The 13,950-nt window shown below is 43.3% G+C and overlaps 1 protein-coding gene across 1 annotated transcript in view; it reads right to left on the reverse strand.

The window, feature by feature from the left end:
• Positions 1 to 13,950, reverse strand: part of SCD5 (stearoyl-CoA desaturase 5) — a 160,736-nt gene that overhangs the window by 59,686 nt on the left and 87,100 nt on the right. The window lies entirely within an intron of this gene.

Genomic DNA, 13,950 nt, shown 5'->3' on the forward strand with positions numbered 1-13,950 from the left:
CGGCAGGCAGACTCCTAACCACTGCGCCACCAGGGAAGCCTCAACATATATTTTTAAAGCACATTTTTAACACACATTTTAAAGATTGCTTGGGTAATCCTCTTGGTAGACTAGTTTGCCTTCTGTGAATCTTTCCAGTTTGGGTTTTGGAGGATTTTGGTCCATGATGTGACCATTGTTTAGTTTCCTAACCTAGATCTCCTTTACTCCATGAGTCAAAATTTTGGGGAAGAAAGGGCCTGGAAAACAATGACAGCCCTGTAGCCATGGACACATCTCACTCCCAGATTTTGGTTTTTAAATACCATTCCCCACTAAAAAGGACTAAGGACTCTTTGGTGAAATGGCTGGTGCCGGGACAAAGGTAGGAAAAGCACAAGAGGAACTTGGTATATTTTGTTATGCCAGAAAGTAAGGAATTGCTCAAAAACTGATGGGGACATGTCAAAAGGACACAGGAGTCCATCTGTAGTGCCTCCTACTGAACAAACTGGGGTAATTTGATGAATAATTTGGGGCATTAAGACAAATAATAGCAGGAATGTATTAAAATCCACTTAATAAAATAAGAACCCACGAGCCCATAATAAATAAATAAACAAGAAGTAAAATGCCAACCAACAAATGCAGAAGAAATAATGGAGCTAGAAAATAACCGTTTTGCAGGTGTCATGGCAATAACCAATTCAGGCAAGACTCACCAAGGTGTGCTAAAATTATTGGCTAAAAGGTTGATGAAAAAAAACATATTATATAGGTTCATAGGATCTCAGCATAAATTACTCATTAATTACCAATGGAAAAATAATAATATTACAGTGGAGAAACCGGGTAGACACCACCTTAACTAAGTGATTGAAGTTCATACAACCAATAATATGACAAAGTGATACCATGTGCCTCTTGTTTGATGCTCAGGACACAAGATCATTAATGTAGCATTCCTGCCCCAAATGCACAATCTTGTGTGTAGTTATGAGGAAACATGAGCAAACCAAAATGAGGAGCATTCTGCAAAATGACTGGTCTGCACATTTCAAAAATGTCAATGTCGGGCTTTCCTGGTGGTGCAGTGATTGAGAGTCCGCCTGCTGATGCAGGGGACACGGGTTCGTGCCCCCGTACGGGAGGATCCCACATGCCGTGGGGCGGCTGGGCCCGTGAGCCATGGCCGCTGAGCCTGCGTGTCCGGAGCCTGTGCTCCACAATGGGAGAGGCCACAGCAGTGAGAGGCCTGCGTACCACAAAAAAAAAAAAAAAAAAAAGTCAATGTCATAACGTCAAAGAAAGACAAAGGAACTATTCCAGATGAAGGGGAACTAAGGAGACAGGTCAACTCATTGGTATGCAGGATCCTGAACTGGTTCCTGGGCTAGGATCCTGAATATAGTATTGTATCAACATTAAGTTCCCTGGTGTTGGCACATGTACTGTGTTCCTGTGAAATGTCTTTCCCACTAGGAAATGCACACTGAAGTATTTAGGGATGAAGAGGCATGAAGTTTATAACTTACTTGCAGATGATTCAGGAAAAAAATAACAAGAAGACTGCATATACTACACATAGACGGAGAAAGAGAATAATAAAGCAAATGAGGCAACGTGTTAACAATTAATGAATCTGGGTGAAACTATTTCAAAATAAAAAGTTAAAGCTAAAAAAAACTGTCAAGGGCATCTTTCTTTAAAAATCTCAGATTTTCCCCTTTCACTCCATTCCTACACCACCACCCTTGTTCAGACTTTCATCAGTTTACCTGGACTCCTGTAATGTCTTCTAAAGCCTCCTGCCTCTAGTCCTTTCCCCTCCACAGTACATTTGGTACACTGCAATCATACTCCCCATATTCATATGACCCCCAAACCTATCATTCTCTTGCTTCTGATTTGACAACCTCTCTGTATTACTTTTCTCATCAAGCCTAAACATTTCTTCTTCTTAGCAATCAAATAGCTTCAACTGGCCTGAATATTCTTATCTTTCCCACTTTATTTATTCTTTAATTTGACAAATATGTACTGAATGTTGGTATGTGCTAGAAGATAAAGAAGGAACAAGACAATCAAGGTTATGTCCTCAAACAGTTTATATTTTATGGAGGGGACAAACATAGATAAAATCAGGTGCTATGCAGCAAATAAGTATGGGGAGATACAAGGGTGACATTGAGATAGGCAAGGACTTTCTGATCAGGTAATCTTAGGCTGTGGGAGTTGGGTGGGAGTGAGAGAGGGAGAAGGGAATTGTCTCAGGGAGAGGGAAGGACATGGCACAGTCCAGGGGCTAAGAGAAGACCAGCATGTCTGTGCATGGAGGGCAAGAGTGGTGCAAGATGAGGTCTGGGAGGTTTTATGGTGAAATAAAGATATACCTGGTCTTTGTCCCCAGTGGTTCCTGGTACAGAGATTCAAAAACTGTTGGAATTTCCTGAGCGATAGGAATGACATCATTATGCTAATGAGGTGACTCAGTAGGGACCCCTGGATAGCTTCAGGATTGGGGCTGGTCACCAGAAAGACCAAGCATGTGATTAGAGGGTTGGCCCTTTGGTAGGGGAAGGGGACTAGAGATTGAGCTCAGTCACATGGCCAGTGATTTAATCAATCACACTTTTCTAATAAAACTCTAGTAAAAGCTCTGGACACTGAGGCTCAGAGGAGCTCCCTAGCTGATGAACCCACTGATGTGCAGGGAAGGTGAGGCGAGCTGACTCCACAGGGAGAGGCGAGAAAACTCTGGATGAGGGATCCTCCCAGACCTCCCACTGTGTGTCTCTTCCATTTGGTTGGTCCTGATTTGTATCCTTTATAATAAAACTGTAATAGTAAGTATAGCACTTTCTTCAGTTCTGTGAGTTGTTCTAGCGAATTACTGAACATGAGGGAATTGTGGGAAACCCTGAGTCTGTAGATACGGGGGGCCTGGAGACCCCTGCTCGTGGCTGGATCTGAAGCACGGGCATCCATGTGGAGGACTGGGGCTTTTCTTTGTGGATCTGAAGCCAACTCAAATGGTTAGTATTACAATTGTATTGAAGTACACCCACGTGGAGTGGAAACAGAGCACTGGTGTGTAAAGCCTGATCACACCAGGGCTTCTATGCCATGATAACAAGGTTGGATTTCATTCCAAAGGCAATGCTCTGCCACTGAAAGATTTTCTTTTCTTGCTAGAGAGTGGTTTAATTTTCAGTAAGTTCTCTCTGGCTGCAATACGGAGAGGGGTAAGTGCTGGGGTTTTTGTAGTAGTCCAGGCAAGAAACAATCATGGCTTGGACTAGAGAGTGGCAGAAATGAGAATTATTCCATTTCAAGATATAACTGAGCAGTAGAACTTAAAGAGATTGGCTAAAATATTGGATGAGGGATGATTAGGGAACTAGAGGAATCATGGATGACACCCAGATTTCTGGTGGGGAAAACTAGGAGAGAAGTAGTTTGGGGAGACAGGGTAGAGTTGCAACTTTAATTTTGGGCACATTGATTTTGAGATGCCTAAGAGACATCCAGTGAGAGATGCCATACAGTCAACTGGATTTGCAAACTGACGTTACACCAGTCAGATTCTTTCTTCAATCAGACCGATTTTCTACTGCTCCGAGACCCCACACAGTATGTCACGATCATTCCTCTCTCTCTACCTTAGCTCAGATGTTTCCTTATGTTCCCCCACTTCTTCCTTGCCTATGCAAATCCTTTTTACCTTTTGAGTTTTCAGCTCAAAACTTCCCTTCTGCATTAGGCTTTATCTTAATATCTTAATTCATATTCCTATTTTTGCAGCCCTAAGAGTCAGTATGAAGCTTTCAAGCAATTTAACTCCACATTGTCTGGTTAGAGTCCCTCCTTATTATACTTAGGTCTAGCCTGCTCTATCCAATCATAAGCTCCTCATGACAAGGGCCATTTCATATATATCACTTGTGTTCCTCACAAGCGCATAATGGTTTATGCACCTTTAAATTCAAAGAGAATTAACCAGCAGATTTACACAAAAAGCTATAGAAGAATAAATAGGAGAGATAAAGATGATCAAATGTGTCTGCCTTCTAGAAGAGTTTTTAAAAGCAAGGCTAAAAATTTCCTCTGGCATATGAAATTACAAATTTTACTGTTAATTAAAATTGTTGATTCAATGACTTCTATAGCTATCGTACCTTTGGAGTTTAATAAAGCATGTAAAACAGCATCCTTGAAATATTTGTGTGACAAGAGCTCTGGTTGTTGCTAGTAGGAACTAGGACAGGATGATTGAAAAGCTTGAACCTTAATAAACAAGAACAAAAGATGAAAAATAGCTCAATATCTATGGGGATGGGGTGGGGGGAGGCAGCTAATGGAAGACCCCAAAGGATGTTAGATCTAGCTTTAGTTAGCACCTTCATTAATGACTGGGAACAAGGCATATACATTTAATAACATTTTTGGTTGGTGCCAAGTTAGGAGGTGCTGCAGACATCACTGAGGACAGAGAAATAACACAAATGGATCTAAAGAGGTTAGAAATATGAATAGAAATGATCACAATGAGATCTGATTTAGGAAAAATGCAAATGAAGGCAGCTGGGAGAGAAATCATCCAAAATGCAAAATAATCAGTGGGTTGGGAAACCTAGAAAGCAGCAACATAAGAGTGTCTGGCAGGATAGCAGTGGAATGAAGAATAAGCAGTGACAACATGCTAGCTCAGCCCAAATACTTGGTGGCAGGTACAGGAAGAAGTAGCTTGTCAAGGAATTGCATTGTGACACAGTCTCCTTCAACTCCCATAAGCATTTCTGGAGACAGTGTGGAAAAATAAACAAACAAAAATGTTCACAGATATTTGGCCCTTAGTTTTTTTAGTTGTTAGAAAAGGGATTAGACTTAGTTTCTAAGGTCCCTCAGCTCCAACCTTTTGTGGTTCCAGGAGAGACTGGTGGGGGAGTAGGGATTTAGGGGGCTGGAGGGAGTCAGGGAAGAACACAGATAAGGGGATGCCCTGCCTGTGCGCTACTAAACATCTTCTGTGTGAAATGAAGGCAGAATGAAACATTTAGCTTAAAAATATGTTTCAGAATAGATTCCAAATTGACAGGACTGCAGGTGGAATTCATCTTAAATAAGAGTAACTTTCATCCAATATAGGTGTGGAACCAAATTAACATGTAAAAATCTGGTAGCTATTTGTTTGCAAAAATACCCTCGACTTTATTTACCAAGTATTTCTTTCAATAAAAACTCTCTGTATGCCTTTAAAGTATATCATTTTTTATTTACAAAATTTAATCACCTTGATTAAATTTAATCAAGGAATTCATACGTTGTACTACAAAGAGGGTAAGATTTGTATAAAGAGTCTCTGTTATATTTGGGGAGGGCAACATGAGAGATGGACTAGCCCTGCTGGTTGGCATGTCCATCTACAGAATTGCTCTCTCTTCTCAGGACACCCCAGGCTATCACCTTTTCATTCCCTTGAGGTGGTTTCACTCATGTCACCTGCTTCCACTGACCTAGACCCACAACAAAGAAGGAGGTGAAGCATCTTAGGGGGGTGGAGCCATCTTAATCTCTACTTTAAAAGGGACATTTTTATTGGTAGGAAGTGTGGTTAATCCTACCAGGCAGGCACAGAGGGAAAATGCTGGGCCTCATGCAGCAGCCCCGCGAGAGTTTCTTCTCTCTCCTGCTTCCCACCTCCACCCCATCATCTGTCAGAGTATCCCGCAGTACTGATGGAGTCACAAAGTAGCATGTATACAACAAAGCTTTGATGAATCCGTATATCACCAGAGCTCAGAGACAGCCAAGCTATTTGTCCTTTCTACTTGACTCCAAAGGTGCCCAGGAGGGCAAGATGCTGTGGAAGGAGATGATGTGAGGCAGGTGTGCAAGTCATCTTCCAAAACCACACCAGGAAGGCTTCTCCAGGCATTGGGGTCAGGACCACTTCTGCCGCTGCCTGTTGACACAGCAGGAGGAAACCAACCACATCCACCCATCTTGCCAGAGGAAGGTGAACCTGTTTCTGCCATGCGGAAGAAGGGCTGTACATCTGAAGCTTAGGGTGGTTTTTAGGGAAGACGGCACACCCTGAAACGGGATCTCTGCCCTGAGACTCAGACCTGCACGGGATGCCATGCAAGCTTCAGGATTCTTGAGTCCACGGCATGTTTTTTTCTCCTTCTAACCAACTGCCACTCCACGCTGCTGCTAACACCCAGAGCCATCCTCGAGGGCACTGCCTCAATATGCAGTCTCCCTCCTCGACAGGCTCTCCCCATGGAGACCCAGCCTTGGGGGTGGGTCCACCATCCTGAATCTGGTACAACATCTCCCAGGTCTCATGATGGTGGTCTGAGGCTCACTTTTGCCATAGAAATGTATGAGGCATGTCGCTCCCCTGCCTAAAATCTTGCAGTTCCTTTCCAGGGCTGCACTGGTGTGGCCCTGCTCCCCTCTCGGGCCTCTCCTGTGACCATCTTCTCCCTCACTCCCTTGGACCAGCCACACGGGCCATCTTGCTCCTCCTTGAACGCACCACACTTGTTCCCACTTCTGGCTCTTCCTTCTGTCTGGACTGCTCTTCCCATACCTGTTCCCTCCCTTAGGTCTCAGCTCTAATGTCACCTCCTCAGGGACGACATCTTCCCTGATCATCCTCCCTAAAGAAGCCGCCCTCCCTGGCATTCTTTATCACTGTGTTTAAATTCTTCATCTTCAGGCTTCCCTGGTAACGCAGTGGTTGAGAGTCCACCTGCCGATGCAGGGGACACGGGTTTGTGCCCCGGTTCAGGAAGATCCCACGTGCCGCAGAGTGGCTGGGCCCGTGAGCCATGGCCGCTGAGCCTGTGCGTCCGGAGCCTGTGTTCCGCAATGGGAGAGGCCACAACAGTGAGAGAGAGGCCCACGTACCGCAAAAAAAAAAAAAAAAAATCTTAATCTTCTTCTCTCTCTCTGAATAAACTTGTTTATTCATTTGCTTATTTATTTGCTCTCTCTCCCACTGGAATCTACACATTAATGAGGATAAGGACCTTGTCCGTCTTTTTCTCCAGTGCTGGGAATGATGCTTAATGCACGTATTTACCAAATGAAAAGACAAATAGACACGTTGATCCTGGGACAGGCATTAGGGCATTGCAGTGAGAGTGTGTCCTCTGGAGTCAAGCTGCCTGCACGTGCATCCCCCTTCTATATGTCTTAGTCTTGAATCTGTATGTCCTTGGACAGGTTACGTAGCCTCTTTCTTTCATCTATCAAATGAGGAAAATGACAGTATCTACTTTGTACGGGTATTGTCAGATCACTGAAATACATAATGAAGTGCTGGTATATAGTTAGGGCTCAATAATTGTTGCTGTTTTGTTGTTATATACCTGCCAAAGTTCATGGCCCATGACCCTGTGTTTCACTTGACGTATTTATGAATCACACGGTAACTTCCACTTTCCAATCTGACACGTAATGAGCTTGGAAGTATTTACTTCCATCCTTGCAACAAGAAAAAAAAGCCAAGTAAACTGAAAATCAACAAGTCTTCTTAGATCTATCAGAGAATTGAGGTCATGGGGCAAACTGCTGCACCAAAAACTAGACAGATGGACAGGCAGTTATGGAGAATCAAAGTCTAGCAGGAGCAGAGGTCCTGGCGCCAGGATGGGTAGGAATACTTTAAGGTGTAATTGATGAATTGCTGGAGGTTTAGTGTGGATGAGCTTGAGAGTTAAAAGCTCCTAGGGAGCAGTCCAGGCGCCCCGACACTTTCATGAATTTTACCTCCAGGATCCCTACCAGGTTCTCACTATGATCAACTGACAAAAATCCCCTTGCTCTTCCAGCAGGAGGGGGAGAAAAGTAACCATTTTGAAATTCAAGGCAGAATCTCTCTGTTCCCCTTAGCAAGATCTGTCCTCAAGAGAAATGATTTTACCAGAGCTTAATCAACTGGGGTTTTACCAAAGCCTGACTAACCTGGGGGGAGGGAAATACTCAGCTCCAGCTCAACAAAAGACTGAGACCTAGTCACAGGACTGAGGATGCTCCCCCTCGCCTCCATGTCGATAGGGCTCCTGTACAATAACAGTGGATTTGACTGAAAGAACTAAAAGCCTTAACTCCTGTTTAAGAAGAAGTCTCTAGGAAAGCCCAGAGACAGCGAAGGAAGGACAAAAACAAGGCCACTAGAGGAAACCACCAGAGCTATAGCACAAGGTAACACAGCCTAATTTCTAGTCAGATAAGCATAAAACCTCACACTAAAGCCCTATTTCCTCAGTTCCTGTTACCCAGTACATCATGTTCAGCTTTGAACAATAAATTACAAAGTATGCCAAAAGGCAAAAAAATACCATCTTAAAAGAAAAAGCAAGCAGCAGAACCAGACTCAGATATGAGAGAGATGTTGGAGTTATCAGACTGGTAATTTAAAACAATTATGGTGGGCTTCCCTGGTGGCGCAGTGGTTGAGAGTCCGCCTGCCGATGCAGGGGACACGGGTTCGTGCCCCAGTCCGGGAAGATCCCGCATGCCATGGAGCGGCTGGGCCCGTGAGCCATGGCCGCTGAGCCTGCGTGTCCGGAGCCTGTGCTCCACAACGGGATAGGCCACAACAGGGAGAGGCCCGTGTACAGCAAAAAAAAAAAAACAATTATGGTGGACTTCCCTGGTGGTGCAGTGGTTAAGAATCTGCCTGCCAATGCAGGGGACATGGGTTCAAGCCCTGGTTCTGGAAGATCCCACATGCCATGGAGCAACTAAGCCCATGCACCACAACTACTGAGCCTGTGCTCTAGAGCCTGCAAGCCACAACCACAGAGCCCACGTGCCAAAACTACCGAAGCCCACGCACCTAGAGCCCATGCTCCACAACAAAAGAAGCCACTGCAGTGAGAAGCCCATGCACCACAATGAAGAGTAGCCCCCGCTTGCTGCAACTAGAGAAAGCCTGTGCACAGCAACAAAGACCCAACACAGCCAAAAATAAATAAATTTAAAAAATAAATAAATAAAACAATTATGATTGATATGCTAAGGGCTCTAATAGAAAAAGTGGACAACTTGCCAGAACAGATGGGTAATATAAGCAGAGTGATGGAAACTCTTTTTTTTTTTTTAAAGCTATGGGCTTTTTTTAATTTTATTTAAGATGTTGGGGATAGGAGTTTATTAATTAATTTATTTATTTTTGGCTGTGTTGGGTCTTCGTTTCTGTGCGAGGGCTTCCTCTAGTTGTGGCGAGCAGGGGTCACTCTTCATCGCAGTGCACGGGCCTCTCACTGTCGTGGCCTCTCTTGTTGCAGAGCACAGGCTCCAGACGCGCAGGCTCAGTAGTTGTGGCTCACGGGCCTAGTTGCTCGGTAGCATGTGGGATCCTCCCAGACCAGGGCTCGAACCCGTGTTCCCTGCGTTAGCAGGCAGATTCGCAACCACTGTGCCACCAGGGAAGCCCCGATGGAAACTCTTAAAAAGAATGAGAAGAAACTGCTAGAAGTCAGAAAAACTGTAACAAATGAAAAATGTTTTTGATGGGCTCATCATTAGACTGGACATGGCTAAGGAAAGAATCACTGAATTGAAGACTAAGTTGCTGTCAATAGCAACTTCCCAAACTGAAATGTGAAGAGAAAAGATGGAATAGAATATCTAGGAACTGTAGGACAATTATAAAAGGTATAAGTTGTGTGTAATGGGAATACCAAAAGGAGAAGGAAAGAAGTATGGAAGGAAGGAAAGAAAGAAGGAGGGAGGGAGAGAGAGAGAGAAAAGGAGAGTGGGCAAGAGGGAAGGAGGAACAAACAAACAGTAGAAATATTTGAAGTAATAATGGCTGAAAGAAATGTTTCTAAAATTAATGACAGACACCAAACCACAGATCCAGGAAGGTCAGAGAGTACCAAGCAGGATAAATAGCAAAAAATCTATACTTAGGCATATCATATTCAACCTGAAGACAAAAAGAAAATCTTGAAAGAAACCAAAGGGAGAAAAAAAACACCTTACCTATACAGGAGTGAGGATAAGAATTACACCAGATTTCTCTTAAGAAACATATAAGCAAGAAGAAAATGGAGTAAATTATTTTAAATGTTGAAAGAAAAACGCACATCCTTGAATTCTGTACTCAGCAAAGTTATTCTTCAAAAGTGAAGAAGAAATAAAGACTTTCTTAGACAAACAAAAATTGAGGAAATTTGTCACCAGTAGACCTGCCTGGCAAGAAATGATAGAAATTCTTTAGAGAGAAGGAAAATAGCATAGGTTGGAAACTTAGATTCACATAAAGAAAGAAGAGTGTTAGAGAATGAATAAATGAAGGTAAAATAAAATCAAGTTTCTTATTCTTAATTGATCTAACAGATAACAGTTGGCTTGAGGTAATAATAGCAAATATGAATTTGGTGATTATAGCTTATGGATATGTGAAACGAATGTCAGCAATGTCATAAGGGACAAGAAAGAGGAAGTGGGAATACTAGTGCAGTACCTGAAGTGGTACAGCGTTATTTGAGAGCGGACTTGGACGAGTTCTAAATGTATTTTGCAAACTCTAGAGCAACCACTAAAAAGAATTTGAAAAGAAGTATGATTGACATATCAAGAGAGGAAAGAAAATAGAATCATATAAAATGCTCAAATAAAACCAGGGAAGACAGAAAAAGAGTGAAAGACAAAAAAAAAAAGAAACAAAGAACAAGGGCAATGAACAGTAAACAGAAACATGGTAGATATTAATTCACCTATATCAATAATCACTTTAAATGTGAATGGTCTAAATATACCAGTTAAAGACAGGGACTGCCGGGGTGGATAAAGAACAAGACCAAATTAAAAGTTGTCTACAAATCACACGGTTGGGCATCACATAAGAACATCCATGGGTAAGCCAAAAGATGCGTGGGGCGGGGGCGGGGGGCTGTGGTCAGGAGACTTAGGTTTCAGTCTGGTCTATCCACTAACTAGCTGTGTGACTTTTGACAAGTCACTGACATGCTTTGGGCCTCTCTTTATCCTTCTGTAAAACAAAGGGGACTTAGACTGAATTTCTTTAGCTCCCTTACAGCTTGAAATCCAATGCCTCTTTACTAGGATCTGATGAGTAAATGTGGACAGTAAGGAAGGGGACTGAAGCATCTACAGGTGCTTTTGGTGGGACTGACTTCACAAGAGACCCAGCTGCAGCCAGCAGGAGTGTGTGCATGAACATGACAACACAAATCCAAAGTCCTGGCTACTTTGTGAAAACTGAACTCTTGGAGACCACTGGATGGCAGGAATCCCTTACCTGGGTCCATATTTGACTAGGAGAAAATTACAAGAAGTCTGCAAGCAGCTTTTGGGTTGACTTGCAACCTACTGGTGAGGAAGGAGAACAGGTGAGAGAGGAATTCAGGAGGTCTTTGCTGAATGCAAGGGTGTGGAGGGGACAGAGGATTATTACAGCTCCTTGTCTGGCATTCCTGCCCCATCATCATCTTTTCAGACTAAAAGTACCTCACCTTTCCCACTATTGCCCTCTGAGCCATATATACGTCCTCTACAGAACAAAGAGAAAAGGGAAGTTCAAATGTTTCAGTCACAATTTTAAAACTGCTCTTAATCAGGGGTCCCAACCACTGCTACCGGTCCCCAGCCCGTTAGGAACGAGGCCGCACAGCAGGAGGTGAGCAGGGGGCGAGTGAGCGAAGCTTCATTTGCCGCTCCCCATGGCTCCCCATTGCTGGCCTTACCACCTGAACCATTCATGCTCCCCCTCATCTGTGGAAAAATTGTCTTCCACAACCAGTCCCTGGGGCCAAAAAGACCACTGCTCTTTTTTTTTTTTTTTTTTTTGCGATACGTGGGTATCTCACTGTTGTGGCCTCTCCCATTGCAGAGCACAGGCTCCGGACGTGCAGGCTCAGTGGCCATGGCCCACGGGCCCAGCCGCTCCGCCGCATGTGGGATCTTCCCGGACCGGGGCACGAACCCATGTCCCCTGCATCGGCAGGTGGACTCTCAACCACTGCGCCACCAGGGAAGCCCAAGACCACTGCTCTTAATGATCAAGATCTTGTTTGCAGCAGCTAGCAAAAGCCCTGCTGATCCTCAGAGATAACCATGGCATGACTTGGTCCATTTTGGCCAAAGGATGACCAGGCAGAAGAGAACCTTTGAAACTATCTTTAAAAACCCAAGGGGATATCAAAGGTAACCTGAATCAATGACTCTGCATTAAGTCAGGGTTGTAGGTCAGTACCCTAGACTGGCAGATCACAGCACATTTTTTACTTTCCCAGGCGGTTCTCTTCCTAGGGTTAAATGATCTGAATCAACTGAATTCTTTCCCTCTGACCCAGGCATTGTATGCAAGCTGGCCCTTTGCTGATCTTAACAGATACCTCTCATCTAGGTCTAAGTGACATTGTTATAAAACTGCAGACCCATAAAGCACTATTTCCACTGGGAAACTGTGGAAAATCTAATATCCCATTAGATGGAAGCCTCCATGAAGGCAAGGATTGTGACTGTGTTTGCAAATCATTGTACGCACTATGCCTAGTTCAGGGCCTGCCACATCGTAGGTGCTCAATAAATATTTGCTGAATTAATGAAAAAAAATCCACTACAAATGTGGGCCTGGAGGAAGCATGCTTGGTTCAAATTCGATGATTTATGAAAATACTTTATAAAACTATTCATTCATTTAACAATCACTGAGTATTTTCTGTATGATAGGCACAAAAATACAGAAAGGAATGAGATGGTGTGCTAAATCTCACAAAGAAGAGGGGAACGATATTCACTGAGTGCTACTATAAGCTAGGCATGTATTATTCATTATTTCATCCTCCCAGTAACCATGTGAGGTAAATATTATCAGGTCCTCCCAATTTTTGCAGATGAAGGAGGAACAAAGATGTGCACAAAAGCCTACATCCAGCAAATGGACTGAATTTATTCAATGACCTGGATACTTTCCTCCACAATATACTTTCCCCCCAAAATAAATTTAAAATCACAGTGTGATGTTCTGTTATGTGATGTTTTGTAAAGGAAACTTAGGTTCTCAAAAGTTGAGTTATAAACAAACAGTTTCATTTGGAGAAGAGGTTTAGGTTCTCAAGTTCAAGTTATATATATTGGAAAAAATTCTGGTAATAAAGGTGCTTTATAACTACATGAGCGTGTACTTGAAGGCTAAAAATAATAAATTGCTTGAACAAAATAAATGAAAATTACTGAGTTAAGTCCTAAATAGCATCTAAGACCTAAATTAATGTGTCTACCTTATCATCATCATAATCCATTGTTACGATAAATAAAGCACAACACTGAACTAAGATTGTTGAAGCCAAAATAAAGTGCAGCATAGTTCCCATTGCCAACAAAGGAACATGAAAACGAGAAGCTGCCAGCTGCTCCTCTGTGCAAACAGCTTCTTCCTAGGACCCTGGTGCCTATTCCCAACTGTGCTTGAATTACCCAGTAGATATTCGTAATATGAACTGTGATCCCTGAGTGATGTAGTGTGCTAGATCCTTTTTGCTTTATGAATGCTCAGACAGGAGGGAAGCCTAAAACTGGGAAATGAATTCTTAGACACAGGGTAACTTAGACAAATGCTCAGGGTCAGGCTGTCTTGTAGGGATGCGAGGCCTGTTGCAGAGGTGACCACCTGACCTGCACGTCTGAGGCTCACAGAGAGGCTCTTGAGTCGCCTGTTTCCCTGGACCCTAAAGCAGTTTTGGGAATTGCCATTTCTTCCTAATGGGTGAAAATACACAGGACTTGAATCATCTACCCTCATAACACTGGCAGAAATTTTGGAAACAAATTGATCCCACCCACCCTCCCTAGATCAGATGAGGAATTGGGAAGACAGAGATTCATGATCAAACCAAAATTCCAGCAGCTCAGAAAGTGCTCAAGGTGGTGGGAAATGGCCTAGGACTGACACACTCCTCAAGGATATGGCCCAATCCTAGT

Source organism: Mesoplodon bidens, assembly GCF_964165515.1.
Source record: "Mesoplodon bidens genome assembly, chromosome: 1".
In the NCBI taxonomy this organism is placed as follows: Eukaryota; Metazoa; Chordata; class Mammalia; order Artiodactyla; family Ziphiidae; genus Mesoplodon; species Mesoplodon bidens.